The sequence below is a fragment of the Triturus cristatus genome, chromosome 5_2 (assembly GCF_964204655.1).
Source record: "Triturus cristatus chromosome 5_2, aTriCri1.1, whole genome shotgun sequence".
In the NCBI taxonomy this organism is placed as follows: Eukaryota; Metazoa; Chordata; class Amphibia; order Caudata; family Salamandridae; genus Triturus; species Triturus cristatus.
The window spans coordinates 1,094,648,669-1,094,657,562 of record NC_140588.1 but is presented as its reverse complement, the minus strand read 5'-3'; positions in this window follow the sequence as shown (position 1 = coordinate 1,094,657,562).

Here is an 8,894-nt window from a genome sequence, read left to right as displayed (position 1 = left end):
CTATTCTACTCTGCACCACTCTACGTCACTGCACTCTATGCCACTCTATTCAACTCTGCACCACTCTACGTCACTGCACTCTATGCCTCTCTATTCTACTCTGCACCACTCTACGTCATGCACTCTATGCCTCTCTATTCTACTCTGCACCACTCTACGTCACTGCACTCTATGCCACTCTATTCTACTCTGCACCACTCTACGTCACTGCACTCTATGCCACTCTATTCTACTCTGCTCCACTCTACGTCACTGCACTCTACGCCACTCTATTCTACTCTGCACCACTCTACGTCACTGCACTCTATGCCTCTCTATTCTACTCTGCACCACTCTACGTCATGCACTCTATGCCACTCTATTCTACTCTGCACCACTCTACGTCACTGCACTCTATGCCACTCTATTCTACTCTGCTCCACTCTACGTCACTGCACTCTACGCCACTCTATTCTACTCTGTACCACTCTACGTCACTGCACTCTATTCTACTCTGCACCACTCTACGTCATTGCACTCTATTCTACTCTACAGCACTCTACGTCACTGCACTCTATGCCACTCTATTCTACCCTGCACCACTCTACGTCATCGCACTTTATGCCTCTCTATTCTACTCTGCACCACTCTAAGTCACTGCACTCTATTCTACTCTGCACCACTCTACGTCACTGCAATCTATGCCACTCTATTCTATTCTACTCTGCACCACTCTACGTCATTGCACTCTATTCTACTCTGCACCACTCTACGTCACTGCACTCTATTCTACTCTGCACCACTCTACGTCACTGCAATCTATGCCACTCTATTCTATTCTACTCTGCACCACTCTACGTCATTGCACTCTATTCTACTCTGCACCACTCTACGTCATTGCACTCTATGCCTCTCTATTCTACTCTGCACCACTCTACGCCACTGCACTCTATGCCACTCTATTCTATTCTACTCTGCACCACTCTACGTCACTGCACTCTATTCTGCTCTGCATCACTCTACGTCACTGCACTCTATTCTGCTCTGCACCACTCTACGTCACTGCACTCTATGCCACTCTATTCTACTCTGCACCACTCTACGTCACTGCACTCTATGCCTCTCTATTCTACTCTGCACGACTCTACGTCACTGCACTCTATTCCTCTCTATTCTACTCTGCACCACTCTACGTCACTGCACTCTATTCCTCTCTATTCTACTCTGCACCACTCTACGTCACTGCACTCTATTCCTCTCTATTCTACTCTGCGCCACTCTACGTCATTGCACTCTATGCCTCTCTATTCTACTCTGCACCACTCTACGTCACTGCACTCTATTCCTCTCTATTCTACTCTGCACCACTCTACGTCATTGCACTCTATGCCTCTCTATTCTACTCTGCTCCACTCTACATCACTGCACTCTATTCTGCTCTGCATCACTCTACGTCACTGCACTCTATTCCTCTCTATTCTACTCTGCTCCACTCTACATCACTGCACTCTATGCCACTCTATTCTACTCTGCACCACTCTACGTCATTGCACTCTATGCCTCTCTATTCTACTCTGCACCACTCTACGTCACTGCACTCTATGCCACTCTATTCTACTCTGCACCACTCTACGTCATTGCACTCTATGCCTCTCTATTCTACTCTGCTCCACTCTACGTCACTGCACTCTATTCTGCTCTGCATCACTCTACGTCACTGCACTCTATTCTGCTCTGCACCACTCTACGTCACTGCACTCTATGCCACTCTATTCTACTCTGCTCCACTCTACGTCATTGCACTCTATGCCTCTCTATTCTACTCTGCTCCACTCAACGTCACTGCACTCTATGCCTCTCTATTCTACTCTGCACCACTCTATGTCACTGCACTCTATTCCTCTCTATTCTACTCTGCACCACTCTACGTCACTGCACTCTATTCCTCTCTATTCTACTCTGCACCACTCTACGTCACTGCACTCTATTCCTCTCTACTCTACTCTGCACCACTCTACGTCATTGCACTCTATGCCTCTCTATTCTACTCTGCACCACTCTACGTCACTGCACTCTATTCCTCTCTATTCTACTCTGCATCACTCTACGTCATTGCACTCTATTCTACTCTGCACCACTCTACGGCATTGCACTCTATGCCACTCTATTCTACTCTGCACCACTCTACGTCACTGCACTCTATGCCACTCTATTCTACTCTGCACCACTCTACGTCACTGCACTCTATTCTACTCTGCACCACTCTATGTCATTGCACTCTATGCCACTCTATTCTACTCTGCACCACTCTACGTCACTGCACTCTATTCTACTCTGCACCACTCTATGTCATTGCACTCTATGCCACTCTATTCTACTCTGCACCACTCTACGTCACTGCACTCTATGCCACTCTATTCTACTCTGCACCACTCTACGTCACTGCACTCTATTCTACTCTGCACCACTCTATGTCATTGCACTCTATGCCACTCTATTCTACTCTGCACCACTCTACGTCACTGCACTCTATGCCACTCTATTCTACTCTGCACCACTCTACGTCACTGCACTCTATTCTACTCTGCACCACTCTACATCATTGCACTCTATGCCACTCTATTCTACTCTGCTCCAATCTACGTCACTGCACTCTATTCTGCTCTGCACCACTCTACGTCACTGCACTCTATGCCACTCTATTCTACTCTGCACCACTCTACGTCACTGCACTCTATTCTACTCTGCACCACTCTACGTCACTGCACTCTACGCCTCTCTATTCTACTCTGCTCCACTCTACGTCACTGCACTCTATTCTACTCTGCACCACTCTACGTCACTGCACTCTATGCCACTCTATTCTACTCTGCACCACTCCAGGTCACTGCACTCTATTCTACTCTGCACCACTCTACGTCACTACACTCTACGCCTCTCTATTCTACTCTGCTCCACTCTACGTCATTGCACTCTATGCCTCTCTACTTCTACTCTGCACCACTCTACGTCACTGCACTCTATTCTACTCTGCACCACTCTACGTCACTGCACTCTACGCCTCTCTATTCTACTCTGCTCCACTCTACGTCATTGCACTCTATTCTACTCTGCTCCACTCTACGTCACTGCACTTTATGCCTCTCTACTTCTACTCTGCACCACTTTACATCACTGCACGCTATGCCACTCTATTCTACTCTGCACCACTCTATGTCACTGCACTCTATTCTACTCTGCACCACTCTACGTCACTGCACTCTATTCTACTCTGCTCCACTCTACGTCACTGCACTCAATGCCACTCTATTCTATTCTACTCTGCACCACTCTACGTCACTGCACTCTATTCTGCTCTGCATCACTCTACGTCACTGCACTCTATTCTGCTCTGCACCACTCTACGTCACTGCACTCTATGCCACTCTATTCTACTCTGCACCACTCTACGTCACTGCACTCTATGCCTCTCTATTCTACTCTGCACGACTCTACGTCACTGCACTCTATTCCTCTCTATTCTACTCTGCACCACTCTACGTCACTGCACTCTATGCCTCTCTATTCTACTCTGCACCACTCTACGCCACTGCACTCTATGCCACTCTATTCTATTCTACTCTGCACCACTCTACGTCACTGCACTCTATTCTGCTCTGCATCACTCTACGTCACTGCACTCTATTCTGCTCTGCACCACTCTACGTCACTGCACTCTATGCCACTCTATTCTACTCTGCACCACTCTACGTCACTGCACTCTATGCCTCTCTATTCTACTCTGCACGACTCTACGTCACTGCACTCTATTCCTCTCTATTCTACTCTGCACCACTCTACGTCACTGCACTCTATTCCTCTCTATTCTACTCTGCACCACTCTACGTCACTGCACTCTATTCCTCTCTATTCTACTCTGCGCCACTCTACGTCATTGCACTCTATGCCTCTCTATTCTACTCTGCACCACTCTACGTCACTGCACTCTATTCCTCTCTATTCTACTCTGCACCACTCTACGTCATTGCACTCTATGCCTCTCTATTCTACTCTGCTCCACTCTACATCACTGCACTCTATTCTGCTCTGCATCACTCTAAGTCACTGCACTCTATTCCTCTCTATTCTACTCTGCTCCACTCTACATCACTGCACTCTATGCCACTCTATTCTACTCTGCACCACTCTACGTCATTGCACTCTATGCCTCTCTATTCTACTCTGCACCACTCTACGTCACTGCACTCTATGCCACTCTATTCTACTCTGCACCACTCTACGTCATTGCACTCTATGCCTCTCTATTCTACTCTGCTCCACTCTACGTCACTGCACTCTATTCTGCTCTGCATCACTCTACGTCACTGCACTCTATTCTGCTCTGCACCACTCTACGTCACTGCACTCTATGCCACTCTATTCTACTCTGCTCCACTCTACGTCATTGCACTCTATGCCTCTCTATTCTACTCTGCTCCACTCAACGTCACTGCACTCTATGCCTCTCTATTCTACTCTGCACCACTCTATGTCACTGCACTCTATTCCTCTCTATTCTACTCTGCACCACTCTACGTCACTGCACTCTATTCCTCTCTATTCTACTCTGCACCACTCTACGTCACTGCACTCTATTCCTCTCTACTCTACTCTGCACCACTCTACGTCATTGCACTCTATGCCTCTCTATTCTACTCTGCACCACTCTACGTCACTGCACTCTATTCCTCTCTATTCTACTCTGCATCACTCTACGTCATTGCACTCTATTCTACTCTGCACCACTCTACGGCATTGCACTCTATGCCACTCTATTCTACTCTGCACCACTCTACGTCACTGCACTCTATGCCACTCTATTCTACTCTGCACCACTCTACGTCACTGCACTCTATTCTACTCTGCACCACTCTATGTCATTGCACTCTATGCCACTCTATTCTACTCTGCACCACTCTACGTCACTGCACTCTATTCTACTCTGCACCACTCTATGTCATTGCACTCTATGCCACTCTATTCTACTCTGCACCACTCTACGTCACTGCACTCTATGCCACTCTATTCTACTCTGCACCACTCTACGTCACTGCACTCTATTCTACTCTGCACCACTCTATGTCATTGCACTCTATGCCACTCTATTCTACTCTGCACCACTCTACGTCACTGCACTCTATGCCACTCTATTCTACTCTGCACCACTCTACGTCACTGCACTCTATTCTACTCTGCACCACTCTACATCATTGCACTCTATGCCACTCTATTCTACTCTGCTCCAATCTACGTCACTGCACTCTATTCTGCTCTGCACCACTCTACGTCACTGCACTCTATGCCACTCTATTCTACTCTGCACCACTCTACGTCACTGCACTCTATTCTACTCTGCACCACTCTACGTCACTGCACTCTACGCCTCTCTATTCTACTCTGCTCCACTCTACGTCACTGCACTCTATTCTACTCTGCACCACTCTACGTCACTGCACTCTATGCCACTCTATTCTACTCTGCACCACTCCAGGTCACTGCACTCTATTCTACTCTGCACCACTCTACGTCACTACACTCTACGCCTCTCTATTCTACTCTGCTCCACTCTACGTCATTGCACTCTATGCCTCTCTACTTCTACTCTGCACCACTCTACGTCACTGCACTCTATTCTACTCTGCACCACTCTACGTCACTGCACTCTACGCCTCTCTATTCTACTCTGCTCCACTCTACGTCATTGCACTCTATTCTACTCTGCTCCACTCTACGTCACTGCACTTTATGCCTCTCTACTTCTACTCTGCACCACTTTACATCACTGCACGCTATGCCACTCTATTCTACTCTGCACCACTCTATGTCACTGCACTCTATTCTACTCTGCACCACTCTACGTCACTGCACTCTATTCTACTCTGCTCCACTCTACGTCACTGCACTCAATGCCACTCTATTCTACTCTGCACCACTGTACAACTCTGCACTCTGACACTCTACGATGCACGACTGCAACCTGACAAGCTACGCTGCATGACTGCACTCTATGCCACTGCACCCAACCTCGATACCACTGCATCTGTGCCACTGCACTCTATCTTATACTACTCCATTCTACCTTGCACCACTCCACTCTATGCCACTTCACTCTACGGCACTCTATTTACACCTCTACACTCAACCCTGCAACACTCCACTCTGCGCCACTCTACTCTATGCCACTGCACTTTACTCCAAAGCACTCTACACCACGTTACTCAAAACCAATACACTCTACGCCAATCTACTCAGCACCACTGTACTGTATGCCACTTCACTTTAGGCCGCTCTACTACACTACACTCTACGACACACCACATCAAGAAAGTCCGTCATTCTAAGTCCTCTAAACAGTGCTGCTACCTGCTTCTCTGATTTCATCGGTAATTCCTCATTCTAAGTCCTCTAGACAGTGCTGCTTCTCTGGTCCAAGTGGTAATTCCTCAATCCAGTCCGCTAGGCAGTGCTGCAGCTGTGCCTGTTCCCAGTGATAATTCCTCATTCTTAGTCCCCTATAGAGTGCTGCTAGCTGCTTCTCTGATCCCGTCAGTAACTCCTCCATTGTACGTCCTCTAGGCAATGCTGCAGCTGTCTCTCTAGTCGCAGTGGTAATTCCTCATTCTAAGTCCTTGAAACCAGTGCTGCTACCTGCTTGTTTGATCTCATGGGTAATTCCTCATTCTAAGTCCTCTAGGCAGTGCTGCCTCTCTGATCCCAGTGGTAATTCTTCATTTTAAGTCCTCTAGGCAGTGCTGCAGCTGCCTCTCTGATCCCAGTGGTAATTCCTCATTCTAAGTCCTCTAGGCAGTGCTGCAGCTGTCTCTCTGGTCCCAGTGGTAATTCTTCATTCTACGTCCTCTAGACAGTGCTGCTTCTCTGGTCCAAGTGGTAATTCCTCAAGCCAGTCCGCTAGGCAGTGCTGCAGCTGTCTCTCTGGTCCCAGTGGTAATTCTTCATTTTAAGTCCTCTAGGCAGTGCTGCAGCTGCTTCTCTGATCCCAGTGGTAATTCCTCATTCTAACTCCTCTAGACAGTGCTGCCTCTCTGATCCCAGTGGTAATTCTTCATTTTAAGTCCTCTAGGCAGTGCTGCAGCTGTCTCTCTGGTCCCAGTGGTAATTCTTCATTCTACGTCCTCTAGACAGTGCTGCTTCTCTGGTCCAAGTGGTAATTCCTCAAGCCAGTCCGCTAGGCAGTGCTGCAGCTGTCTCTCTGGTCCCAGTGGTAATTCTTCATTCTAAGTCCTCTGGGCAGTGCTGCTATCTGCTGCTCTATTCCCATCGGTAATTCCCTCATTCTAAGTCTAGGGGCTAGGTTGCTCAAATCTGTTTGCCAATCCATAATCTCTGCCGCAAACGATGTGCAGGCCATCAGAGATATGTTTCTGGGCAGGAAGCGAGGGGAAAGGGAAGATAGGGTGCTTAAGAAACCCACACTGCGCCCACATGCTCTGCTGACCACAAGCTTTCTGTTTTTAGCCTGAACCTATGTGAAAAGTATGTTTGTATGTACTTTTATGGTCTTCATTTGATCGAATAAAGATTTATTGACTTCGACAGTGCTGCTTGCTGCTTCTCTGGTCTCCTCGGAAATTCCCTCATTCTAAGTCCTCTAGGCAGAGCTGCAGATGTCTCTCTGGTCCCAGTGGTAATTCCTCATTCTAAGTCCTCTAGGCAGTGCTGCAGATGTCTCTCTGGTCCCAGTGGTAATTCCTCATTCTAAGTCCTCTAGGCAGTGCTGCAGATGCCTGTCTGGTCACAGTGGTAATTCCTCATTCCAAGTCCTCCAGACAGTGCTACAGATGCCTCTCTGGTTACAGTGGTAATTCCTCATTCTAAGTCCTCTAAGCAGTGCTGCTAGCTGCTTCTCTGGTCCCGTCAGTAACTCCCCCATTCTAAGTCCTCTAGGCAGCGCTTCAGATGTCTCTCTGGTCACAGTGGTAATTCCTCATTCCAAGTCCTCCAGACAGTGCTGCAGATGCCTCTCTGGTCACAGTGGTAATTCCTCATTCTAAGTCCTCTAGGCAGTGCTACAGATGTCTCTCTGGTCACAGGGGTAGTTCCTCATTCTAAGTCCTCTAGGCAGTGCTACAGATGTCTCTCTGGTCACAGGGGTAGTTCCTCATTCTAAGTCCTCTAGGCAGTGCTTCAGATGCCTCTCTGGTTACAGTGGTAATTCCTCATTCTAAGTCCGCCATACAATGCTGCTTTCTGCCTCTCTGCTCCCGCCAGTAACTCCCCCATTGTAAGTCCTCTAGGCAGTGCTTCAGATGTCTCTCTGGTCACAGGGGTAGTTCCTCATTCTAAATCCTCTAGACAGTGCTGCAGATGTCTCTCTGGTCACAGTGGTAATTCCTCATTCTAAGTACTCCAGACAGTGCTGCTTTGTGTTTCTCTGGTCCCGTCAGTAACTCCCCCATTCTAAGTCCTCTAGGCAGTGCTTCAGATGTCTCTCTGGTCACAGGGGTAATTCCTCATTCTAAGTCCTATAGGCAGTGCTGCAGATGCCTCTCTGGTTACAGTGGTCATTCCTCATTCTAAGTCCTCCAGACAGTGCTGCAGGTGCCTGTCTGGTTACAGTGGTAATTCCTCATTCTAAGTCCTCTAAGCAGTGCTGCAGCTTTGTCTCTGTTCCCAGTGGTAATTCCTCATTCTAAGTCCTCCAGACAGTGCTGCAGATGCCTCTCTGGTCCCGTCAGTAACTCCCTCATTCTAAGTCCTCTAGGCAGTGCTTCAGATGTCTCTCTGGTCACAGGGGTAATTCCTCATTCTAAGTCCTCTAGGCAGTGCTTCAGATGTCTCTCTGGTCACAGGGGTAGTTCCTCATTCTAAATCCTCTAGACAGTGCTGCAGATGTCTCTCTGGTCACAGTGGTAATT